Raw genomic sequence first — 27,880 nt, forward strand, 5'->3', positions numbered from 1 at the left:
ATATGCTTAACTGCAAGTCCTGACTGAGCTGAAATTGCAACAGTAATTCCAAATACATTATATAGTAGAAGAGGAGAGTTGGAACAAAATGATTACCCCACAGGGCCAGCAATAATATTACTTAGAAAGAAAATAGGAATAATGGAACCATTATGGCCTCTGACTATCTAACTTGGTTGACAAGGTCTAGTTGGTTAGAAGGTTGGATAAATTTGATTACTATGTTTAAATTGCTAGATGTGTTGATAAACTTTTTAAGAGGATATCGATATATTTAGTAAATCTCTCTAATAAAAGTGCTGCTTCTAGAAGCTTTTACTCAAGGTTTCTTTAGAGCTGTCAAAATGGCTCTTTAGTCAGTGACTTTTATTGCCTGCCTCTATGCAATGTTTGTTGAGCAGCTGATTATCTGATAATAGAACAGTTTCTGGTATGCTGTGTGAAAGAACGATTTTATTTCTACTGCTTCAGCAGGACAATTTCATATTGAGTACGTCAGTTCTTATTAGTCATAGCGAAAGGAACACGAGGGAGCCCCAAGAAACTATACAGATTTTGTTTTGAAGTTTTGTGACAGATATATTACTTTATGACTCCTCACTGGCCTGATTTTTGCCATATTTTGAAACTTGTTTAGCAGGAAGCATTTTTTAGGATTATTACTGTTAATTATTTTACTTAAAGTAACGAGATGCTTTTTCATTTACAACATGAGAGAAGTTTGGTGTATACATAAAACAGAATAATCTGACTTCAGTGTTATTTTGCTATCTCATTTACTTTTATTTGATGAATTAGAAGCAATTGGGAGCAAGTAATTTGTGCATGATACGCAGTGTGGATGTTCCTGAAGAGTGTCTGGTTTTCTGTGTATGGTCTCTTTCCTTGTATTTAACTCCTCACATCAGTTTCTATAAACTGGGCAGGGCCTGATTTTAGGAGAAAATCTCTAAGGAACACCACAGGCCAGGAGGGGATGGTGCCATGATTTCAATATCTGCAGGTGCTCACTGGTAGTCACTATGGAGGTGCAGTTAAAAAAGTCACAGCAGAAGCATAAAACAGTCCCTGACGTCTTATGCGCCGTTCAAGATCCTGTGACATCTCCTTCTCAGCCGTTGGCCTTTGTCTTGCCTGAATTCTAGTCCTGAATCGCTTCACTGGGCCTCACCGAATTATCCTGCTGTGCCAAAGGGTTGATCGGACTGTGCTCTTGGTAGGAGTGTGCCTGTCAGTCACATGCCTGGGACCATATCACGGGACCTTGAGTCAATAGTGAGATAGAGCAGATGAACATGGCTGATAGGGGCAGTACAGCCCCTGGAATCCATTCGGGTTTATCTGTGCCTCGTGTCCCTTGGATGTAGGGATTTAATTACGTGCATTGTTGCTACTTGCCAAGCAGTTGCTGCAATGCGTCCCAGTGGTGGGTGAAATTATTCCCCTATAGCTCGTATGTTGCATTAAATCTGCAAAATACAGTTGAGTTCTCTGGATGACAGTGTGTTACTGCGTCACGCTGTATATTTACTTTAATATGTGTACACCTACTGGAATGGAGGTGTAATTAGCAGTATGGCAGATCACCAGCTCCCTGCTTCTCTCCCAGGCTGGATCTGGGCTGTACACAGAAAACTGCATTAAGTATCTAATCGTTTGGCCCTTACTGATGTTGCACCTATTTTTGTTCTGGTTTGATGCCTTGTATCTAGGGAGCGGACATTGGTGTGAATGTCTCTTACACAGCAGCTGAAGGTGCATTTCCTTCTAAGCCTGCAATCTATTTCCTAAATGAGTGTTTTTGTTCAATTTGCAAAAGACTTGAGGTCTTGGTCCTTATTAAATTGTTAGTAAAGCTCCCTCTGACTTTGGTTAGAATGGAATCAACGTGGACAATGGGTGAAATGCCACTGCTTGCCTCTCCTTTCATCTAAAGGACTGTGTCTTAATGGGTTGCAAGCTTTCTCAGCTGAAGTCATCTTGCATTTGGAAGGGATTTATGTTTCTATTTCTTGCTGTATGGATTTCTTCTTTGACTTTTTCATGTAGGTTTAAAATAACACTGGAAGCGTCTAAACAGTCTGTCCACAGAGATGCCTGCTACACTGAAGTAATTAAAGTTGTGCCAGTGTTTCCACTATAAAATGCATTTCTCCAAGTTTATTACTCGGCTTCAGTAGTTTGTTCTTGTAAACAAGATGTACACTCAGACAGAAATTGTTTTGAAACGTGTTTTAAATGTCCACTTGCAGATTATTGAGCTGTAACACAACTGGGGAGAGACCTGAGCAGTCAGCTGACTTTTGGCTTTCATAGATCACAGAGAGATGTGTTATTTTTCTTAGTGAAATGGTGCAACTTGTACCTAATGAGCCTCACTGCTAGTCGGGATGTTGGACTTAATGGTTGTTTCTACTGTGACTGCAGAGAAACATAAAAAGGAGAAACTTTTCACATGGACTTTCAGCCTTTGTGCCTTTCCAAGCAATATGCATACTAGGATGTACTTTAAAGTACCTTATGAGTTTCTTCTCCCCTAACATACTCAAAATCAGTGTTTGATGCACATTTTCCAGTTCAGATTTTGCAGCTGATCTTTTTTGCTTTGCTGATGGTGTGTCACATATGTGCAATCAAATTTTCAACTACTTCCTTTGTGTGTCTGCAGAAGGTCAAACAATCCTCACCCAGGATTAAATGTGCCAAATTCCTAGTCAGTAAAGTGCTTACAAGCAACATGTTCCTACTGCTGTGAGAAGCCCTCTTGGCTCTGGGCACTTCTGCAGTGAGCTGTTTGCCCAGTTCTCTTTGGCCAGGAGTGAGAGCAGTTCCTGTTTAGCCTTGGCCGCACAGCTCTCTGCTCAGAATTGCACTGGTAGTCTCCCTGAACCGTTTTTCAAGTACTCTTGCCTATGAGAAGAAATTACTGTGTACTTATTCCTCCTCTGCTGAAGAGCCCCCCAACCAACAGAGGTTCCTGCCTCTGCACATCCGTGCATTCAGCACCTACAGTCATACATAGGTTAAAACTTGTACCTGGGCTTAGTTAGCTATGGGGCATGAGACCTGCTGGTCACGAGTTAGACAAATATGATGGCGTTTTCAGTCATGTCCATGGGCCATTTGCACGTGGTGATTTCAGCTTTTCAGTAGTCGCTTGCAAGAAGCATAAAATAGAAGCTCCACGTTTGCATCTGCCATTCAGCGGTTCCAATCTTCAGGTTTTTGTTACTGACGCGTTGTGAGACCAGGTTTTCACCCGCAGCGCTGCTAGTCTGCTGTTCCCCAGGGCTGTATGACGCACTTGCACGAGGATCCCCCACATTCCGTTCAACCCTAGCTCCTCAGAAACAGCAGGCATCGTTTTGGCTGTAGCGACAGTAAGTGGATTCCTCCTCTGGTGACTGTTCCGTGATCTGTAGATCAAGAAGGAAATTGAGGTAAAAGGCAAGTGCAAAACGTGTAAGAGGAGGAGGAATCAAAGCGTGGAGGAGGACTCTAACCTCAGCTGTCGGTGGATGGTAGGAAGGAGGGAGAGGATATTTCAGTCTACTGTGTACACAGATACATAGCTTTGGTGTGATATGCTAGAGTTTGCTAATTTGAAGGTTTGTAATCTCTTTTTTTTTTGTACTTGTGCTATTTCTGCTGTAGCCAGTGATCTAAAAAGAAGAAAGTCAGGAACGGCTATCAATTAGAGCTTGTCAAAATGGAAGAGTAACTGTTTCTTTGCATAAACAGGTCACTGAAAGGATGCAGGTGAAGGTATCTGTTAAAAAATGACTGTTTTCAGCTGTGTCATTTTGGTGTTCCAGATCCTAGCAACGCATAAGCCAAGGGTACTGCCACAGTTGAGGACATAGTGACCTGTAGCATGGAGTGGGAAAAAAAGGCCCGGGAATGAAGAACTCTGGAGCAGATGGCACCTTCAGGATTGGTATGTTGTGTGTTGTCTGTGTTTTGAAAGCTGGCGCAGGCCTGCAGTAAGCAAGACTTCTGAAAGTCTCAATATTATTGTAGAGTAAAATGCATTACTTATTCTGATATTCAGGAATTATTTCCTTTACCTCCTGTAGAACACACTGCAGTAATTCTCTCTTGATACATTTTTCTGTTGGATTATTGCCAGTACTACCAGGAAGAGACATGAGCTACCATCTCTATTTTACAGTCACTCCGTTTTCCTTTCCTTAAGGGTAAATACCAACTTCATAAGAGAAGAGGAAGGTCTAATACTGGCACTTCAAAGTAGAACTATACAAATAATTGAATATGTGTTCAAACTAAAAAATGTTCCAAAAAAGCCAACTTCTATTTTTTGCTGAGAAGCAAAAAGGTACTTCGAAAGAAACATATAGCAGTTGTTTCTGTTGTCTGATACCAAACTGAATGTTTCTTTTGTTTTCTTAGTTTTCTTCTAAAATATTTTAAAGTATACTTAAATTTGGTCTAAAAACATTAATTAGTATGGAAATGAAAAGGAAACAAAATGTTTCATCTGGAAATTAAGTTATTTTCTCCCATGTTCCCATTCGTGGCTGGTTTGGTCTTCCTAATATATGCTGCCGTGACAAAAACCTGTTTGTTGGAAAAATTTTGTCCCTTTCACCAATTGTATGAGCTATGTTTTTCTGTTGTCATTGATAAAATTCTTTCATTAAAACTTAAAAAAAAGGGAAAGACATTCTGCAGTTTACTTGAGAATATATTACTCTAAATTATGTCATGTAATTCACTCTGGGAGAATAAGGGGGTAGAGTGTGGGGATGAGGAGGAGTCTTCCCCTTTGGTATAAGTTTTTTTATTACTTCCTTCTCCCATTTTTTTTCTGTGTCTTTTTCCTTCCTCCCTCTAACATGGCACAGTTTGGCAATAAGCCTAGTGTCAGTTCTCCTCTTGTAGCTGGAAAAACCTAATAAGGCAGCGCATCCCAGCATTAGCTGCTTTCCTCCCCTGTGCTCCAGTCAGTTTTTTCAGGGTTGGCAGAGTCTAAAATCTGAACAGGTCCATCTTTTGCTCTTGAGGGACATACTTCTCTGGAGGTTGAATTACCAGTGAAAAGATCTGTTGATAAGGAGGGGACCTCCATCTTTCACCTAAGCTGCTGTTTATATGAACTTCAGTCTTCGCGGTCTCATTTCTTCTTGCCTTCACAGCTGCCTCTGTGCCAGCACTACTCTGCCAGCTGCTTTAGTGCTGTGCTGAAAAGTCAGAGGAGGCTCAGTTGCATGTGGTGCTCAGAACAACTCTTGCACAAAGTTTTCAAACAAGGATTCCTTTCATCACCCTATCTCCAAGCACCTTCTAACACACCAGGGTGTGGGTATGGGCAGAAAGACCCCCGTATTGTCCGCACATTCGCTGCAGATTTTTCATCCTTTTATTACCTCTGCATCTATGACTAGCCAAAATGTCTCAAACTGTTACTTAGCTTTAGTGCAAGGGACACATTAACTCCTTTTTCCCCTCACAAATAAAAGCCAGAAGACAAACTCTTCTCCTGACAGTGCTTCTGTCCTAGATAGGTGTCAGTAGGCAGCTTCCAGCACTCCGCAGTCTCGCAGGGTGGTTGCTGTACAGACAGGACAGCTGCTTGCTACGATACAAATTTGGTCTGTCACTGTGAGTAGATATATATTTCCTATGGCCAAAATTTATGCCAATACATACTGTAAACAGGTGCTTCCTAAGTGCTGGCATGCATCCACCTTGCGTGATGTGAAATACCTTTACGTTTCAGAGTACAGTGCAGAGCGGGATCCCTCCTGTTGGCGCACTAGTGATAATGTTCAGTCTCAGGTTTTGTCATGACCTCGGAGCGCCACCAGACCTAGCTGAAAGTAATTAACTCTGGGAAAAAAAAACCCAAAAAAACCCTTACAGGACTTTGTGACACTAGAGAAGTTAGAAAGACTTGCAGGAGAAAAATCATTTCAGTAGGTTAGATGCAAAAGACTGTAATGCTAATGATAAATATAGCCCAATTAGACTGAGTCAGACAAACTCTTTGAGCAGGTTCTATCATGCTTTAATGGCTGGGATTTGCTGTCAGAAAACTCCATCTCCTTGAGACTGATATAAATATAGACGTAAAATGTCAAGCTTGGCGAGTAGCATTTCATATCAGGCCCCGTCTTGCTCATTGTGTTCTCCAGTCGCTGATTGTCCTTTAATACCAAATTGTAAACCCAGCTTTTCAGTCAGTTTCAAGCCAAATGTTCTGTATTATACTCTAACAACCTCTTCAGTAAAAAAGATTTTGGTTCTTCTGAGCAAAGACTTTGTCCTATGCATAAAACACCCACATCTCTGGATTTCATTGCTGATTTTAAATGTAATTTGCCATTATGGAGTTTTCCAATTTGTGTTGCTCTTGGGTGTCATTATAACTTTTTGGAAATGATAAATTATTTTCTTGCATTTAAAAAAGATCTAGAAGTGAGATCTAAGTCAGTAGGTAATTTAAACCTGTATTAAAGTTCTACTGTAATTTAAGTATTTACTTACTCAAGAATTTGAGGATGTCTTCAGCCAGGACAACCAGCCACACCTGGTTTAGTCTGTCAGAGCTCTCCTGGGGAGAACTGCCCAGTCTCCGCGTTATGGAACGCGTGGAGAGAAATTCCACTGAATAAATTTAATGAATTCAAAGACCTATGTGAAAATTAGTATTCTAATTGTTACACGAACCAAGAAGAGCTAGTGATCTTCTGCTGAACTTGACCTCTTTTAACTGTGTCTTGGGATGCAGGCATGGTGAAATAGAGGTGGCTGATGTCGCTCATGTTTTACAATAACATCTCAAAATGACCTGGCTCATTAAGGAAAAACTTTCCAACATTAGCTAAAATTTCTACGCCTCCTGCTGGGTTTAACCACTGTGTGGAGGACTGTGCTGTGTTAATCACCAAAGTGAATCTTGCAAAGAACAAGAGCTGGAGGAAGTGCTTCTGGATGTGCTTAACCTGCACAGGGACCAGCGCACCTACTGCCAGAGGTTTCATGAAAGGGGGGTCGTTCCCCGGCTGCTAATGGCGTGTTTCTCCCAGTGAGAACTCGGCAGCTGCCGGTCTCGTGTCTGGCAGCGTATTTGGGTGCATTATTAGTGGTGAAAAGTGGCCTTAATGCTGTGTGATCATCAGAGCTGAAAGCAGAGTGTATTGCATGTCCCAGGAGGTCACGTCATTATTTTTCTCAGGAAAAATTTCTTACTCTCATGGGAGCAGGCTGATTCATTTAGTGTATATCTAACGTTGTAATAAAGACTGGCTGCTGCGATGCAGACTGAACAGAGTCAGGGAGACGTTAGAAGCCCATGTTTTGCATTGTGTTGTCTGAGCAGTTTTGAAGCAGGAATAAGATGTAACACTGCCTTGCCCTAATCTTTTATGAGGCAAGCCTAGAACTTATTCTTAAGAGCTGGTGTCTCTGATGGAGGAAAAAGAATAGTATTTTTAAAATAAATTTGTTCCCTTTGGTGTGACTGAACGATCCAGCAAACGGGTGCTGCTTGCATGTAACTGTATTTTTCCATTTAAGATTCAACTAAACCAGACTCGGTTATTCCTGTCCAATCAACCCACCTTTCACAGACGTTGGAAATAAAACAGAGAAACCCCTAGATAGGAGGACAAACACACTGTTCATTTAGGGAGTAAGAAAATTTATCAACAAAGGGAACCCAAGACAACCGTAATACACCACCTCACATGGTTGAAAGGACAAACAGGTGATATTAGAAGGAGGATATAAGGTCTTTTTGTATGAGAAAGAATGTAAGTGCCATGAAGATGCACGTTATTTGCACTGGAGCTGGATTAGGTGACTAAATTGCCATAGAGGGTTTCACAAGGTGAATGCAGTTGAACAGAAGGTCAGGGCATAATCTAGAAACTCAGCAGAGTAGAGCAAGGTGAGGAAGCTGCAAAAATTCAGATCTGCCAAGAGAAAACACTCAACGTAATTACCATTCCACGGTATATTAAATAACTTTAGAGGATGAGGTCTACATTTAATTTATGAATGAGATACAATCCAGAAGGATTTGGATGTCTTCTGTTCTTCTTTTACTCATTCACACTGCAGAATTTGTAAGCGTGCACTTCTCGTGCCCTTTGCCCACAGCTGAAATGACTGTGGCGTTGTTCAAAGAATAAATTCAAGGACAAGCAGTTGGCTGTGCTTAAAAATGTCTGCAACAGAGGTACAGCTGCACGGGGATAGCATTTTGACTACCATGGCCTTGATATCTTGTTTATGGTGCTATAAAATTTCATTGTAAGAAATGACTCAATCTTTTATGATCTTTTTTATTTCTTGAGTTTATTCTTATATATAGGCTTTGGATGTGAACATTTCCTGAGTGGTAAATTCTGTTTTGCCTTTCTATCTTCTGTATCTTCTGTATCCATCTCTGCCATCTCATAAAATGTTCATTATGCTGCACCCAAAGCAACTGGGTTGAACTTTCATTAGATGATTTGAGCTCAACAATAAAGCACAAGATCCAGTGCACTTGCCTGATCTCATAACTTTAAGCAAACAGTTGTAACCTCTGTGGATCCGTAGTGCTCCTCTGACTTTCTAAAGTGCTTTGAGACTTGTGGATGTAAATCATTATGTAGATGTATTGTTTTGTTTATTTTTAGAGAGTAAATATTGATGCTCAGAACTACGCTGGTATTTTGAGAATTAGGCTGTGGCGAATCAAAATTGTAATTTAGCAGTATATATGACTGAGTTTACAGTTTATGGTTACTTTGGGGTACAGATAAAAGAAGAGGCTCTTGAGATAATACTTCAGATGCTGGTCTCGATGTGTTTCAACCCTATCCTGTGTATTCTGTTTCATTCTTAGCCTCTCTTCAGCTGTCTTGGGAATTAGGACAGTGAAGTACATCTCCATGTTTCCTATAGTAATTTGCCTAAAATCTTCAACAACAGATGATGATGTGAACTACATTTGGAGCTAATGAAGTAAAGAGCAGCATGAAGTTCCTATTACGCTTCCATACTTCTTTTTCTTCTTATGAAGTGATTTTGGGTTCTCTTTATGCCTTCTCCTTTTTGTGCGTATAGGATTGTAAGAATATAGGGTGTAATACAGGTTGGAGGACTGTAATCCAACCTCCAGTTTAAACAGGGTCAGCTGTAAAGTCAAATTAGGTTGCTCAGGGCTGTCTCTTGTCTGGTATTGAAAACCTCCAAGGGTGGAGACCGCACAACGTGTTTTGGAGTGGTTAGGGGACATAGTGTGGGAAAACCTGAAGATTTAAAAGAAAGCGATTGATTTCTTGCACTCTGCTGTGGTCTTTGTTACAAAACGGATTTTCTCAAATTACCCACAAGAGGGAGTTTAAGCCTTTTCTATAGGAAAACAAAAGATTGTGCTAAAATGCACCATCAAGTGTTGGTGCTGAAACTGATTCTTCAGATAATCCCAGATAAAAGGGCTTAATGCATCAATATCCCTTACCTCACATCCCAGGCTGAGGGGGTCATAGGTGTTCACATCACTGCTGCACTGTAACCACGGGGTCTTTTAGGAAAAGCTGTTTTCTTTGTTGTGTCTCCATGGCATTTCTTTAGGTGCGCTGTTGTCGCTAAATTGCACTTGTTGTTGGTAAGCTGTGCATTAAAGATGACGAGTCTTCCTGCTGTGCAGGCAAGGAGCTGGGAGTGACTGACGTTTTTTCATAAGGAACCTATTCAGAAAATCCTCAAATAAATACAAACCTCATGCCAGTCTTTCAAAACCGGTGGCCATTTCACAAGGTAAATCATCATGACAAGCACTAATACGCCTCAGCAAATTCATCAGAGAGGTCCCAGCCCAGGTGGAGTCTGGAATTTCAGAGTGCTGTTGCACTGTGTGACGCTGAACTGGGTTACACTCAGGAGCTGTGAAAAGCTGTTTCTTCTGATTGTCCTAGTGAAGTCTTTTTTTTTCTCTGACGTTTTTTAACTAGAAATGAAGAGTTAAAGTGCCTGCAGCCATTCCATAGACTCCCTGCCTTTTCCTGCATTTTTACATTTTTTGATGCACAAATGCAAAATGCTATCAGCTAAATCAGTCTTGATAAACCTCAGTGTGTAGCTCCGTGGTCTTTCTCTTAGGAAATGCACTCTGAGAGGAAAGGGCTTTTGGTGAGAGTGTTGGTCTGCAAATGCTAAGATGCCTCACCCACTGTTGGTCACTTCTGAACGTTTTCGTTGGAGGCAGATGCATACACCATCTGGTTTTCAGGTGTGTTTTTCATCCTCTGACTAGAGGGAATTAGTGCAAAGGCTTAGCTTAGTCAGAGGGAAACAGAAGGATGAATATCAGATGGGTTTGTGGCCTTGAACTGACAAGCCGAGTAAATGATGCTGTTTGATACTGAAAGGCTCAGCTGTGAGGAAGCCAGGAATGGTCTTGCTCTTCACCCTCTAACTGCAGCTGTTCCCCACTTCTCGGGGCTTCCAGGACTCAACGTACTTGGGAAGGTGAAAAATGTAAGGGCAGACTTGGAAAGTTATTCTGAGCAGTTGATGAGGATAATAGGAATGTTACTCTGCTTGCTGAAATTACTTACACAGAGAACAAGACAGAGCACAGTTGTATCATGCCAGCCAGCTTCTCCAGTTCTGAGCTGCAAATTGTTAAAAATAAAATAAAAAAATTAAAGAGCCTTGAATTTTAGTGAATTTGAAAAACCTCTGCTCAGGATGAAAGTAAGGAATAAAGGAAGAAGTCCATCTCCACTGCACTTCTCTGAAGCACTAGATCCAAAACGGGGCTTGCATTAGTAAAAGCTAACTGCTTTTAATCTATTGTAAGACTGTGCTGTTATGAAAAACCTTCTGGCTGAATTATGCATTCACTTATGTTTAACCAGAAAATCCATTAGAGGCACAGAGGCCACAGAATAGATCTTAATTTCAGATCGGCTAAAAGGAAGCCCAGGCTGAAACACCAAGAATATGTGGCAGAAGCTTAAAAAAACTAAGTTAAGGGAATCAAATTAAGGAATCCAAAGAAATATGAAATAGTTCAAAGGCCAAAGGAATGCTGTCATGAAAACACTGTATTTTTGATACCAGTGAAGAGAAATGAACCGTACACTGTTCTGCCTTCGCTGTCTTAAATTACCAAATGTGTTCTTTTCAGGTAACAGGTATGATTTTGGGAACTCCGCCCAGTGATTAATTCTGACCTGTGTGAACTTTCCTTCTCTTTTCCAGAGAGAAAATACTGCCTGCTTGGGCACATTAATGCACAGGGCACAGCTCTTTCTATGGGCCTTGCTCCAGTGCAGTCTCTCTGGAACTCCCGCATCATGAAGGGAGATTTATGTCATTAATACTGCGGATAGTCTGCACAGTTTGATACGACCAGTAGCTGTATGTGCAGGAGGGTCTCCACAGCAAACACTTCGTTTTCATAGGGAGACAAACGCAGTTAGTTTCAGCTAAGTGCCCTTCCTGCTTGAACAACTCACTTAAGGTTGGTTTAGGACAATGGTCATTATATATCAAATACATACTCCTTCGGCTCAAAACCGTATTCCTCTCAGCTGAAGATGAGTGAGGTTTACTACAGGGTAAATCTCACCATTGGTACTCCTGTATTTATGTGAGGTTCTGCTCTGTGGGAAGAAACTTGGTCCTTCTGTAAAGAAATACGTGCTCCGTGTGTTTATTGTTTGTTGGCATGTTGGAAGGGTATGGCCCGCCAGAAGCTCTTGCTTCTGTTATATCCTTTCTCTCAATAGTGTAATATCTTTTATTTTGTCCATCTTTGCTTTTTTAATAAAGGCAAATGACTTCCCATGTTTATTTGTGATACGTATACCAACAAAAATAAATGTTCTAAACAAATTTTAGGAATTATCCTTTTAAAATGTGAGGCATCACTGCCTGTGAGTTTAGAGAAAAGCCAGCACAGATTCTGTGGTAAATGAGTTTATGAGATTCGTCCAAAGCATTCTGTAACCCTGCAGTCAGTGTAACTCAACATCTTTTCTCTTTGTTAAAGAGAATGCTCAAATCCATTAGTTAATTCAAGCTGAATAAACTCTGTGGTGTTTCCTGCCAAATACTATAAAAGGGAATATTGAATTGTTCCTTGGAAAGGCCCCTAGGATCTGTCATGTCTATTCAGTGTTTTTTTACTAAGATGCAGATATGCTCCCGTGTCTTTATGAACCATCATAATCTGGGGTTTGTTCCATATGACAAAATAAGGGTATGAGCCTGATGCTTCCTCAAACTGCAAAAGTCACTTAGAGTGTGGTGAATCCAACGGTAGAGCTGCTGAACTGCACAGCACTGGAGTTTGGATTCAGTCTGGTGGTGGTACATTTCCTGTGCACAGATTCAGTTTTGTGTATTTTCTCTTTGTATTGCCACCTTCTCCTGCAGGTTCCTGGTAGCAGCAGCTTTGCCAAGAAGGCAGTGCTGCTGCTGAAGGAAACTTTTATTGAATGATACTGGTGGATGACCCATGATACGGTTGTGCTCATTTCTTCATAGGCATGCTACATGAAAATGCTTGCCCTCCTTCAGCAGCAGTCTCTGGCAAGATTAGCAAACCGTAAGCTGCCATCTTTTGGAGAAACCTCCTGTTGCAGCAGTTCAGAGGAATTTGTTACAGTTTGAGATATTAGTGACACTATCACACTAGCTCATTCACGTGTCATTTCATGATTATGCAATGTCTTTATCAGGGAAAGGTGAACATGTGAGAAACTAGGCAGGAGACAAGAGGGTATCATTGGAAGTGCTGACGTTTTAGAGTGTTACAAACTAGGCAATGAAGCAGCACTCTTGTGTGCTTCAATACACAGGTCTTGGCATCTGCTATGAAGGTCAGAAAATAGATTACCCAAACTCTTTTCTCTAGCTAGTTAAAATATGGTGAATGGCTGGAAAATTGGCCAAAGAAACATTACAGGGCATGCAGGAAGGCAAATCTTGGCAGCGGCTGTTACACTGAGGCTGTCAAAACCAATCAAGCAAGAGCGGATCGACACTTCTCTATGCAAAAGGCACCAGAGAAAAAGCAAATGCAATGAATACAGGAGGGTGCCTGGTGTATAACCTCTGGTATACTGCGAAGCCACAAAAGGTGAATTCAGTTAGAATTTCTTCAATTCACATTTGTCTAACTGATAAGAGACCCTATCACGTGTGTAGAACAAATCCGTGTTTGCTTAGTGCTCCTTCTTTTGTCCATATTCTGCTCAGCCTGAGTAATCAGGACATCAGAGCACAAAACTTTTCTTCCAAAGCAAAACATCGGAACAATAAACAATAGGTCTTCTTTATATGGTAGTAATGTAGAGGCATTGGCACATATATGGACTCAGAGCTATTCAACTGTTAGAGGGCAGTTACTCTGCAATACAGTATGTCATCTGTAAGCATAGCTGTAGTGATTTTAGATATGATTTCTCCATATTTAATTTATGTTGTGTGTATTCAGATAGTGAAAGGTCATCCAGGGAGACCTTATTGCCATTGGAACAGCAATGCCTTTTCTTTGCAGCCTTCATTCTCTTTGTCCTGTTTTGAAAATTTATGCAATTTTTCTATAACTGTATGCTATCTTTATATAACCCAGGTAATATTTCACAAGCATTTCAATGGACAATGGTGCTGTCAAGGACTGTGGTGCTGCTTCCCACATTACATTGCTAAGCAACATACAATATAACAGCATGATATCCTCCTGCAGTTGGTAAGAAGTCAAGCTCCAATATTCAGTAAAATTATTCTGATCTACTTTTCCGTCACACAAGAATCCACTTGTTTCAGCACATAAAGATTGGTATTAATAGTAACAAACTCATACAAAAGCTGGACTTCTTTTTAAAATTTCCTAGTGCTAAATACATATACATTATTTTTTTTTCCTAATTAACCCCAGAGAAGTTGGTCTTTGCCATTTTACCAGTTGTGTAGCTTTCATTGACTTTTATCAAAGGATCAGTTAAGCAAAATGCTCCAACTCTGAAGCAAGTTTGTTTGCTCAGTTGCTTAAAATGATACATGTGCTTGAATACTTTGCTAAACATGGGTCCGCTTGAGAGCAGACACGATGTCAAATCTACATTCAAGAGCCACCCGTATACTTTCATAACATCTGCCTGAAATACAAACTATAATATTTGATGAGGTGAAATCTCAGTTATCTGGTTTATTCCAAACTCCTCTATTTAGAGGCAAGTTAATTATGAATTTGAAAAAATCTCTTCTGTAATCCAATTTGTAAATTGACATATGACATTTCATAGTGGAGATCATTTTTGCCAGCTGATCTCATCTCTATAGAAACAGATGCCTCTTCAGTTCTATTTTTGTTTATGTATATATTTAAAATAATTTAATAGGATCATCACTCAGAATGTTAGCCCCCTTTCTAAAGGATAATGTCCCTCTAAAGTATTTCAGTAGATCATGAGAGGAGAATGCTGGCACTTGGGCATTTAATAAAACCTTTCCTATTAGTTGTTTCTCATTGGCTTTTAAAAACCATTAATAGCAGTTGCTATTACTGTGCCCGAGTATGTAAAACTTTCACATTGTTGCTATCAAGAATTCTTTCAGCATTTGACTATTAGCATTAGCCACTCTGATAGGGGTCAAAGGAGACTGTGTACTATTAATTTTATATCTTGAAGAGTTGGAGCATGATGTCAAGATCCATGTCATTTTCAGTAATAAAGTCACGAACCGTGTCATATTGAGCAAGTCACTATCGGCAAAACCGTCAATGCGTAACAGTAGCTATTTAGGGTTACTGCTTCAAGGAGCTACTGCTAAGAGTGGCTGGGCTGATCTGGTGGAGGTGAGGGATTCTGGCCCACCGAGAAGCTGTTTCTCAAGAGAGAGCTTGTTCCGCACAGAGGTGTCTCCTCTGGCTGGGTGTGGAATCTGTGGGTTTGAATCTGCTCCTCTGGTAGCCACCATGGTGTCAGGGGCTCCTCGTTCTCTTCCGGGTGTGCCAGCACACCTGCTGGTACGTGGCTGCTTGGGAGTGAGGGAGGCCTCAGTCTGGACCTCTCTTCTTCCCCATAGATCTCTATTTCCACATCTTAACTGTAAAGAGAGACAAAGTTTTTGGAAGATCTGTGCCTTTGGAAGGGTAGTTAGCTCTCTAGGGGGCATACGAAAGAAAATAAGGGCTTTGAGGATAATAATAGTGTGTTATGGGGGTGAGACAGAGGAGCTCAGTGTGTGAGAAATGGTCTTCATTTGAACAAGAGCAGAGTAAACAGATTGGTTGATAATGCTGAATACCATGCAATTTCCTTTTAAATTAGCAGATGGGGAGGGAAAGGAATATAAAAGGAAGTGAGAGAAAAAAAAAAGAAGCTAATGATGAATGTTGAACGGGAACAAAACGTTGCCAAGACATCATGAGAGAATGAAGAATTGATGAAGAAAGGGAAATTAAATTGTTGCTTCATATGGAAGCTCAAAGAGCTTTGAACCCCTGGCTCCAGTGTTTTAAGGTGCACTTCATATCATCCTGTGAGAGACTTGTTTTACTGACATGCCCATTGTGGCTAGAGAATCAGGTGGGGGGTGTGTGTGTTTGTTTGATGATGGTAGAGACCCGCCACAGAAGAGAAGCCTGACAGAGGATATCACAGCCTGTGCAGACTGAAGGGCATTTCCTAGAATCAGGCAAGCTAGTTTCATCTGACGCTAAAATTATTCTATCAAGTGATGGGAACTGATTATAGAAATCTGTTGTATCTCCTAGTTAGAATAAGAAGGCAAACCGGGACACTGCTAAATCGGATAAAAGTAGGCTGCCAAAAAGGAGGAAAAAAAGGTACTTTAAATTCTTCCAACCATTCTAATAATTTCAGTTACTCTAATAAAGCTAGAAGAGAAGACTGGGGAGTCTGAAGGTGGTAATGTTGCACAGGGAGAGGAGTGCCCATATGTCTGCAGATGATGCTGAACAGTCAATAGGATCAGCAACTGAATCTTAATGCAGTAATATACTGCAGCAAGTCAGACTTGATCATTCCAGTTAGATACCCCCCAGTTGCAGCACGTGCTGTATTCATGGGGCCATGTGCGCTTGGAAGTAGAACAGAAGAGCTGATTAGAAGGAGTTTGGTTTTGAATATGCGTGAAAACATGCGCAGATACAATAGATATTTTCTTAAAGCTAAGCGACCTGGAGCAGGGTTTCCTAACCTGTGTGGTCTGTGGACTCTTCGTGGTCTGTAAACGAGCAGAAGATGGTGTGGGAAATAGTAACAAAAGCCAAAAGTTACAGGAAAAGCAACTTGCACCTTCTCCTGCATGCAAGTTTGGAAACAGACAAATAAAAGGGAAAATAAAACAACACGTAAGCATTGAAAGTTTAGATAAAGTTTTTCTTGTCTGTAAATGAAAACCATGGTGGTTAGACTGTCTAATATAGCCCATAGTATTTTCCAGAAAGGCTACATGTTCCTTAAATTTCAAATAGATTGTGAAACAGTGACCTGGGGGTTGCTTAGGTAACTAAACACTGAAGTTATTCTTTTGGCTGAAATGTTAGCAGTTTGTGTTTTCAGTGTTTCTGGTAACTTACAAAATAGGTATGTATGTGCATATAAATATATACAGTATATGGCCATTATATGTGCCCAGCTGTCCCCGGTGGGTAGGTGAAGCTTGTTCCTGGCAGAGCAGAAACCCAGGCACAGGCACACCAGGGAGCAGAGCAGAAAACCTGAGGCTCTGTTTCAGCTCCACCCCACGCACCTCAGGCACTCTGGGTGATTAGAGGACGTGCCAGTCACAAACTCGTGTAGGCTTCTCCTCCTCTTCTGCTTTATGGCTGCGTGTGGCCTCAGAACCCACGTGCTGGCCTTCATATCGATCTGAGTTACCTGTTTACATGTTCACAGGAGGTCCTTTGTAGAGGGGGATTTGACGTAAAAGTTGCAGAAAAACTAATGGGGGAAATTAACTGGAATCAGTTGAATGGAAAGGTATTCTTTTAAAAAAGAAAATGAGGCAATTTTGAAAATAAAAACCCAGATGGGGATGATACACTCTATTATCACTGAAGCAAAATTGTCAAAACAACAAGAGAAGCTTCTGCAGTTCAGCAGGAACCATATGGGAAGAAAACAAAGGGAAACCACAGATAAGCAAGTTATTAGATAAAGGTGAATACAATCTAAAGTTAATGAGAAAAAATAAATTTAAAGTGAGCAATAAGCAACGCAAGAGTTACTAGATAAGTGTTACTTTTGAAAGGATTGTTCACATTCTTCAAGAATTGCAGGAATGTTGCATCTCTGTAAGGTAGGTTGGAAGGGCTAAAATCCATATAGCTTCATTAAGAAATTTCTGATTTTGCTATGCCATGTTTTAATCCCTTGCTTTAAATGATAGTTGTGTTTATTAAGAAGGTAGGCACTCCTTTTCAGTGAGCTGTTAGCAGTTTTACAGAGCAAAATAGCTAGAAGGTCAGGGGACTCGAGGTAGCAGAGAGAGACAGAAAGAATATAAATGACTAGAAAAGATTATGGCTCGCAAGAGAGAATCTTTAGATGCAGAGACCTGATAATCTTCAGCAAAACAAACTGTTATCTTTGCAAAGGAAAACATCCCAAGGGAAGAGAAAGTTTAAAATGAGGAATCGGGGCAGGAAATAGGCAGAGCTCCTCTAAAGGAGATGTTCTTTGTCATGATCCTATTTTCCTGCCATTGAAGGAAGTGGCAGGTCTCAGCTCTCTGTATGAGCATTGGCGGTTCCTGCATAGCCCATGCTGGGGGGTTGTTTTGAATTTGGGCTGCTGGGGAATGGGGAGGAGACTTAGGTGAGGAATTAGACTTGATTAAGAGCAAAATCCTTGAAATATAAAGGGACCTAGTCTGATATGGAAAAAAGTCCTAGAAACTGTGATGCACTGGAAGCAAACAAAACCAGAGCAGCCAGGAAGAGAGGTTACAAGAACGAAGAACACGAAGTCGGGGAGAACAGAGGTGAGGCTTTGGGGAGAGGCAGTAGTTCAGCTCATGGGAAGTGACAGTGAAAAGATAAACGGAGGGGTAAATGCTGAAGAGCAGGGGAGAGATTGGCTCATTTGATTTGGCTGTGGACGGGTTTAGGAAACCTTGGAAAAAGGAAAAATGAAGGCTCATAATGCACAGCTAACTTCTAAGTTCTTCACAGTACCTGGATAATGAATGGCAGAAGCGCTATTCATTAGTAACCACTCAACAATTTTGTTAAGTTTGCTTCTTATGGGAACTTCATTTCATGGTATCCCTAAATTAGCAGACGAAGTGTCAGCCCAGAAGGGCTTCGCGTCTGATTTAAGCCAAAAGCTAGTAAAGAACTGAATGTCTTTATCCCATTTAAATATTTGTATCAAGTGCATGTGTTAATTGTTAGGCAAATCTAAAATAAAAATTTCTCAATAAAAATTATGCACTGATTCCCTAAAGAGGAGATGGAAGTTTTGTTCCTGGCTTAGGCATGGAGTTATTAATTCGCCAGTCGAGCACAGGCAGTGACACTTGGCATAGCAAAATGGTATGTACATCTCCAAGAAAAAGACAGAATACTTAGCTTACTTGGAGAAGCATCAAAATTATGCCCTAAGTAACCCAAACATAAATACAAATATTTTGTGGAGAAGGAGGAAAGAGAAAAAAAGATTGGGGAAAAGGGAAAAAGAAAATTAGTAAGTCTGAAAAAAGATGAAGAAGTAGAATACACCTTAGTGGAGCTTCTACAGCAGATAAGCTATAAAAGAAGATTAGTTATAAAACCCAGCATGTCCCACCAGGAACGGGTGTCTGTAATGAGTGGAATTTGTGAGGTGAGGTATGCAGGAAGGCAGAGTATGTGAGGAAAACAAACACCTGTATCGATCATCTACGTACACAGAGAGAGGAACTTTTCTATTTAATTTTGGTTTGAGTAGATTAAAATGTCTGTCTTTCATTTCTTGTCTTTGTAGCTGTGTTGCCTAAACTGCTGTAAATAAATGTAATTCTATTTTGCCTTAATCTGTGCTGAGTTAAGAACTATTTCAGGGTAAATGGAAGAATCACCCCTCACCTGAGGGCAAATCTGTTGTGTATAAACCAACATGGTGTGATTCCTAAATAACGTTCTAGATTCCCAACAAATTCTGTAGAAAAAACAAAGGATAACCCTCACAGTGGCAGCATGGACTTATCGGAGAAATATTGTAGGGGTCAGGAAAGGAAGTGCGTGATAGATGATTGATTATTCAGGATTTTTTATTCATCAGGGTAATGAATAGCAGGTTTGAACCTTGCAGTCTCTTGTCACATGCCAAGATGAGCATTTATTTTCTGTCTTTTCACCTTACCTTTCCTCTCTCTGTTGATTTCAGTGAAGTTTCTCGTTTTCTGTCCAAGTCTGAAAGTAGATTTCCTGTATCTACTTCATAATATGTCAACAATTCTGTGGAAGCCTGGGCTTAAAAAATGGTTTATCTATGTCAGATAGTTAGATCTGTTTCTGAAGTCTCAGCTCAGGCACTACTTGACTAGGAACAGAGACTGTATTCTCATACGTTTATTCTGCCTAAAGCAAGGAAAAATATTGAAAAAGTGAACATGAAATCAGAAGTTACTGGAGCACAAAAAGGAAGAATGATAGTAATATTCCAAAAAGAGACATTATAAGCCTTTTTTATCAGAAGCAGATTAGAAACATGAGGAAAGAATAAGACATCATTTATCTTGTGTTTCACTTTTCGAGTGACAGCAACAAACAAAAGTTAGTTCAAAATCTTTGCCTTTTGCTGTGCGAATTTCACATAAAGCAAGAGACCATATGGAGTAATTTAGCCTAAAAAAGCCATTAAAGTGAAGAGACTGCTTGATCTGGAAGGACACAATTGACTGAATCTCTAAACAAAAAAGGAGAGAGGGAGGAAGAGAGAGGAAACAATAAGTGAAGAGGAGAAAAGAAGCACGAGCAGGCTCAGAGCGAGCAGACTGACAGCAGTGAGGGTTCAGAGTATGTTTCCTTCTCCGTGCAATAGCTTTGTTCGTGTGCCTAAATACTGTCTGGAATTTTTCCTTCTAAGTTGCATGTATTTCTGTAGAGCCTTTGCAAATGGAAAGAAATACATATTTTGAGCCAGTATTTCTATGCTGTAACTATGGATGTATGGGAATAATCTACTGATTTGTGGAAACCAGTATTTCAGAGGAAGAGATCTGGATGTCAGTTTTCTCTGCTATTTGTACGGAGTATGACACTAGCTTTAATCTGGACCAATCCATTTCCATACAAAATGGAAGGCCTTCTTTGTGTCACTTACCTTGTTTCCATCTGTTTTGGAACCACATAAATCAAATAATCTCAGATACGTCTGCACCTTGTATTTGCTTTTTGTAACCTTTGTTATTTTTGTAGAATTTTACAAATGTAGAAGAATTTACTAAAAGCCCAGGTGCCCTGATCCAGGCTGGAGGAATAAATGACAGTTAGTCTTGGTCCTATCATGTCCAGTCAGCAATGTGCAGAAACAGTAGCAGGGTATCTAATATCTGGAAGAGTGAAGAAAAGATGATTTTCAGTATACAAAAAGAGATTTATAAATGCTCCACCAGGGCTATTTTGCCATCAGATGTTATTAAGAATATATGAGTTTATTTGGATAGTATGTTATTTTAGCCTGAACCTTCACAGAAGCATCAGAAGGACCTTCTGTCCGTCTTTCAAGAAACTGCTCTTTTTGCCATTTTGCTGTTCAGTAAGGTGTCCTTCAGAAGTTATCTTCCTTATGAATTTAGCATGATGAAAGAAGGAGGTATGTGTAACTTTTCCACATCTTGTTTGCTCTTGTAAGATTACTAATCCAATGCTTGGATACCCTCAGGATTCTGGTTAAGTATCCAAATGTTTGTACGAGCATTTCTCTGAATTGCACTTTCCATTGGGACTTTTTGTCCAAGTTTGTATTAATGATACATCATTATGCCAGTTGCTATTGTATTACATTTACAGAACATGGTATCAAAGAACAACCCATTCTTTAAGGCTGTCTTGATTAAGGAAATATACATTGATTACTTGTGCATCCTGAATGTGAAGAAAGCTGTTGCAGAGTTTTTCAAAAGAGCTGAGAAAACAGCAAATGCTTCTTGTTCCTGTTTCTAGGAGACAACTGCAGAAACATAGTTAGGAATCTGTAAAGTCAGCTAGGGTGGAATCTCAACAGACAGCTCAGTAAATTGTGCACAGAACTCTGTGTGTTGCAGACCTTTTGTTACTTTTGCCCAGGAGTCAGCTTAGTTTTATTTTCTTCCGTTAAACTGCCAGTAGGATTTTCCTAAAGAAGTTCAAAGCCACTTTCCGCAGTCTGAAGTGTACAGTAGCAAGAGGTAATGTTATATTCTAGTTACCCTGAAAGAATATCCTGATAGTATTATTAGCTTTCTGGGTCTTAAAAATATTGACTGCATTACATTGATTGTGGGTATTATTCAATGTAGAATATTTAATGTGTACTGCTTTCATAGTCATAGTTGTATTTTCTAATCATGATTACCATAGAACCTGTAACTCTGAAGCATTTTGTTTGGTTTATTCAGAATTTTGTTTGTTAATGGTTACAAGATTTAGTGCTTTGTGGCGGAGATTTAGTAGAGATATAAGGCTCAGTCCTTTCAGAAACGGAAGAACTGGTCTGTTTTAAAGTTTCTGAAGTCAAAGATGGTTCAGTAAGTTACATAGTTTGGGCACGTATCAGATACTGAGCTGCTCTTACAGCAGAGAATGTTCTTATAAACCAAAACTCCTGATGGCTCACGAAATCAGAGAGTACTGAAAGGAAAGATGTGACAGACACCAGTTCTTGCACTGATATCCTAGGGAGTGTCTTTCACATAGACTCTTTCTCCAACACGGGTCTTCCAGCTTTTCACACTCCATTCAATTGTTACGCCTTTTTTTTGTGTCTATAGTTTTTCTCTCTGATGGAGCTTTGCTGAGTTCTGGATGAAAAACTGCACCTCGGATGTGTGATTAGATCATCACCTTCTTCAGAAAATTAAGATAAAAGTCTGCTGATTTAATGGTACAAATGTCCATCTCCCCAAATAAAGGATCCATAGAGGATATCTGCCCTATTGCTGCAGGTGATACGATGCATATTCTGAAAGGGGATGCAGCCGAGAACAGAGGCTTCCATGGGGCACTGGACAACTCAGCAGACAGATCACCCTTTTGAAAGTTGTTGAGCAATAAGCTTAAAATAGGTTATAGTCTTCTCTTAGCCAGACTTGTGCTTGCTAGCAGGAGCATTTGCACAGACAGAATCCTAGTAACTGGGGCTGCTCTGCAGCTGGGGCTTCCTGAAGATCCCAGTTATATTTGGCTTTATTAAATTGAATGGTTAAATTGCTATCAGTTTCTGCCGAGGCAGGGGGATTCTTCCTACCGATATGAAGTAACCGAGGATGCGTCATTTTTCAATTTGTGCTTGTGTCCTACTGGAGCACATTTATGATAGATGTAGTTCAGTTCAAGCAGAAAAACAGCACAATAGGGCTTTGGCATGAACTTTCGGAGTAGGATGATCCCTGCGCTTGCTGTCCAGGGCAAGATAAGCTGCATCTCAATGGGAACAGACCCAGCCATGAGCAGTGGCTTTGAAAACTTGCCAGGTAAAGCCAAAGAAACTGTGAAGCTGGTTGCTTGGTATGAATTGTTATTCAGCCCTCACAAAAGAGGAGGCTTTGACAACACCCCCAGTAACCTTGGCAAACTGTTTTGTTAAGCAGGTCTGTGCTTCACTGGCTTTTCAACTCGCAGGCATTCATTGCTCCCTCCTACATATGAATTTATGTTTCAAAGAAGGACTGTGTGGTGGCGGGCAGCTGTGGCATCATGCTGGTCTTTTACACTGGCTAACAACGACTGCATCAAATAGCAGGCAAAATAATGTACTGCTCTTCCGTTTCTCAAGGGGAAAAGCAATTGAACCTCTTCTCACTCATTTCTGTAGAGAGGCAGCCTAAAATGTTTCTCCATATTTTAGATAATGGGGATCTTTCCATCTCCAACTTGGTCTTCTCACATACTGTGACACTACTGAGGTGACATGCTGAGAATGGGTTCCCAGGAATAATTTTTACAAGAATATTAGCAACTAAAATGCCATTGCTGATTTTTTTTTTTTACCTGCTTGTCCTTGGAAAGACTTATTTTAGGGCTGTTAGAACTTCAAATAGTTAAAGCTCTTCAAGTTTTTATAACTTTCAAACTGTCACATTCATGATTGCAAAGAAGGTGTCCTGCGGCTCTATGCTTCCGTGCCCCTTGTTACAGTATGGAAATGGTGTGAGCCAGGCTAATTAATGCTCGTGGTGTACTTTGGCGTCATTCGTAGGCTGTTGGAGATAGGCCTTATGATAGCAAAATGATGCATTACCAGGAACAACACAAAAATTATACCAACACTTTCTTCTGGATGAATGGCATATTATTTTGAAGAATGGAATATTGTTTTCAAAATGCCTGTTGGCTGTGCTTGTTTATACATACAAGTAAATCTACTTACTTTTCCCTATAGATCTTTAAAACACCTGGTAGAAACGGAAGTAGACTTTTCATAGTCTCTGTGGACCGTAATCCATTGTCACCATACATCAAGTAGCAAAACCTGGTCCAAACAGACCTATGAAGCAAATCCTTTTCCCGGAAATAAATCCAAGACCAGTTAAGATCTCCACATTTATACTACTTCAAACTTAGACTGTATTGCTTAATCTGGAAATTGCTTTATGGTAAAGAATAACAAATAGGTTCAACGCAGATCTGTGTCACTGATAAAAGAGAGATGAGGTGATTTGCCCAAAGTTTTACAGCAAACTAAAAGCAAGTGCCATCTTTCATGTTTACAGTTTCACGTTACAGTGTGAAATAAAGGCCAATGTGAGCTATGATTCCTGTCTTTTATGGAAAGAAATAGGAGTTAAGAAGTAGTACCTACCAATTCCTCAAAAGCAGAGTCTCACATAATGGACACAACTGGAGACTGGTGAGGAAAGGATGTTGAAAGGAACATCAAGCAGACATCAGGCAGTTAGATGTAACGTCCTGTGTTGTCTCAAAACTAGCCATCTAAGGGCACGTGGAGATGCTCTGATTAGACAGAAAGAAGAGTACATTTAATTTCCTCTTCCAACCATTTCAAAATTCCTTCCTTGAAGAGTCAGCTTTCCAAAACTCTAAATTTTGTGTTCTATTTAACCTCATAGGTATTCCAGAGAATATGCTAGCTAGACTTCTCTTTCCACACTCATTACTTCAGTGTGCTTGGCTCATTTCCTAGGATTTGGTCTAGCATAGCCTCTGACCATTCAGGCCATTTGTCTGAAATCATTTCCCTCTCCACTTCTGCAATTTTCCATTCAGTGCCTGAGCAATTAAAATCCCTAGTGATCAAAGCCCTGGTCTTCCAACTGTCCCTTTCTTTTCAAAATCATTGCATGAGCTACTTTTCCTAACTGCATGAGCTGTGCTCAAACTAAGGACCTATGACAATTGCTCAATTGTTAGAAATTGTGAACACTGTCTTAGCCAAAACATTGACATCATTCTGACTTGCATACAAGGATTAATTTTTACTAGGGCTGTAACTACAGATGAGCAACTCATTTGGATGACATTAAAATCCAATCAGTTGTCATACAAAGTCATTGAGGTCTAAATAACTATTATTTTTCACTCTCTATCTTGATCTGCTGATCTTAGCTGTTCTGTAGCATTCCTGGGTTATTCCTGACTCTCCACAAGGAAGGATTTCATGGGTGTTTATTCTTTTCCAGCGCTGAATTGTCTGCGGAAAGTATATTACATATATGCAGCATCTGTTTCATAGAAGAATACATATTTTTTCTCTTTATGTAATTTGTCACAGTTCAGATGTTCCTTACAGAACTCTGTGTTCCTTTACATTGACAATCATCATTCTCCAGGTATTTCTAGTCCTCTGTGATCGAGGTAGGCTGTGTTAATGAGTCACTCTGTGTGTGTGTGTGTTTATATATCTCCGCATCCTGGGATACAGAACAGACAGATGACACCCTCACCCCAAAACTTCTCTAAATCCCTTCTATACCTGTCACCGTCAGCTTTTGTTAATTCAGACTGGAGGGACGTAGTATGTGTCAGTCAAGAGTTAACACACTTTTTCTCTGTCATACACTGACTCCTAGACTGTACATATGACCCAAAACAGGTGGAGGGCTGTTAACAGGCAGAGTGCTGTGTTCCTGTAGTCACAGAGTAGGTGGTTTTGTGGGGAAGGTGGAAAGAGGGAGGTTTTTTGTTTTGTCACTGAGTGGGAGAAGTAGTGAAGTTGTAAAGAACATAGGGAGCGTAGGGTGCGAGGGGAGAGAATATAGGGCTTGCAGCACTGTAATTTAGACCAAGGCAGAGATCTCAGAACATTATTTAATAGCGGCTGTGTACTGTGCAACACTTAAAACAAATAGATGGAAATGCGTTTTTCTTCTATTAATATGGCATAATCCTCAGGAACAGCACTAAAGTGTTTTTGCAAGGTACAATTACAGCAGAGTCATATCAACCTGCGAGGTTAATTTCTCCATACAGAACTGCATGTTTTTCTCCCTTCAGCCAGCCATTCATTTGTCCGCCTACAGCTTGTAGCACCAGGCGGGAATAGTCGGCTCTAAAGCACTAGTTTCATGACTCTTTACAGACCGAGCTAGTAAGGCAGAAGCATTACCCAGAAGCACCAAAATAGAAACCCCTGCCTGCCTCAGAATCCTGTGTCATCAGCCATGACAAATCCAAAATGCACTAAATCTGTTGTAGATGTTTAGAGGATCCGTGCCTTAGATTTAGACAAAAGTGTTCTTTTTAAACAAGACACATTTTAGTGCCTTAGCTGGAGTATTAAAGAGAGTTCGAGTCGTAGGTTTAAAGTAAAATTGATCCTGAAAGTCTGGATGTGGAGGATTGTTTCAGAATTATTGTAACAGCAATATGAAATTACCTTTCAGAGGCACATCTTGGTTTATAGTTGCACACTGATACCTTTTTCTGTTATTTTGTGGACATGCCTTTAGAGAAAATAAAATTTTTATTCCTCAGCTAGGCAATAGGGTCTTCTTCCTCAGTCCTTGTAGCGTATCATTTATCCAAGAAGTTCAAAGCATGTGAAGCTGAGAAGTTTCAGCTGTATTCCTGTGAGGTGAGACATATTTCACTGTCAATATCATAGAAAATTGAGGCACAAAGAAGAGTTATGAATTATGTGAGGTCTCAGGGAGTTAGTGGCAGACCAGTAGCAGAATGAAGGTGACCTGACTTCTAATACGATGATGTGGCTGTCAGCTAACACCCTCTCTGTTGAGAGAGTTTGCAGTTGCAGACTCTGGTATAATTTACGATATGAGCCTAGCAAAGCTGGTGCTTGCCCCTCCAGCTTGTTTGCAGAAGGCTTCTTAGCAGCAGCAGCAGCAGCTCCTGGCTTGGCGAAGGAGGGAGATGTAGGACGAGGTCTCCGGAGAAGGCTGTTGCTGCAGCAAGTTACAGCTGCCCAGTGCAGAGTCGTTGAGTTGCCTCCCCGTTAGGCACCGGCTGGTCTATTCATTCTGCAAACAGCCTCTTTCCTTTCCAAGACAGCCCTGGGGACACAAGGGAATGGCAGAGTTTATTATAAACTGAGTAAAGGAACAGACTATTGCTGGAGGAGATCCAGGGTTATAAAAGAGTGTAGCAGGGAGGGGAGGGGGGGAGGAGGAGGGAACAGGACATAATTTGTGTTTGTGTGTTTGGGGGTGCGTACTGGTGGCTTCAACGAGGCATTCCCCAAACCCTCAAGACCTTTGCTGGTTTTGGTGCGATTTTCTGCAGTGCCTACTGTGCTGTGTCAAACCCCACTTACTTTTTATTGTATCAATCATTCTCTTTATGCAGCAACACGGATCGGAGAACGCTTGCAGGTCCTGTTCTGAATGAGCTCCGCTCTCTGCCAGCTCAGCCTAGTTACTGCTGTAACTTAAGTCTGGGGGATGGGAGAAAAAGGTTGCTGCTACTTTAAATATAATGCATTAAGAGGATGCTGGAAAAAGGCCTGCATGCTGTAATACCCAGCCATCTAGTTGGAAAAGGAGCCAGATGTAATACAAAAGAAGAAACACAGCCTCTTATGGATGCAGCACTAATTCATAAATCAGGTGAATCAGCTTAGGCAACTGCTGTGTTTTTATGCCTCTGCTGCATGGAGAACTGCATGTTGGATGCTTTTATTTGAAGTAATGGAACCAGATAATCCTTTGGACCAGGACAACTCCAATGGTAAGAAGTAGAAAACATAGAAAAGAGAGGGAAAAAAAGGATAGAGAAAGAGTGTCTGAGTTACACATCCTACAGGGTTAGGCATGTGTTATTACTGTCTTCTGCATGGATAAGTAGAAATTAATGTGGTAACGTGCTTCACATTGTCTTAGAAATCACTCTGTTTACCGGGTCTGGAGATAAACATAGAGTAGACTGATACATACAGTGTGGTGCAAGGAGCAGTAATGGGGCACAGAATTAACCTGTCTCCTGGACAGTCTTTGCAGAGAGAAGAGGAACCTATGCATTCTACATTATTCAGTTTGGGGGTCTTTTTTTGCCAGTGAGAAAAGAATGTAACTTTATGCCGTATGTGCTGTCAAACGTAGCATTTGGAAACAGTTTCTTTATCTGCAGAAAGCTCTCCTACAGGCAGTTGCATGAGTAATTTACTTAGAAGGATATATTTAGCTAGGGACCACATAAATTCACCCTGGAATTAAAGTCCATGGCTAAAACTGCAGCTATTCTCTGGATTTATAGCATTCCAGATGCTGATGTTCTGGTATC

This window comes from Leptosomus discolor, chromosome 19, assembly GCF_034619465.1.
Source record: "Leptosomus discolor isolate bLepDis1 chromosome 19, bLepDis1.hap2, whole genome shotgun sequence".
Taxonomy (NCBI): domain Eukaryota; kingdom Metazoa; phylum Chordata; class Aves; order Leptosomiformes; family Leptosomidae; genus Leptosomus; species Leptosomus discolor.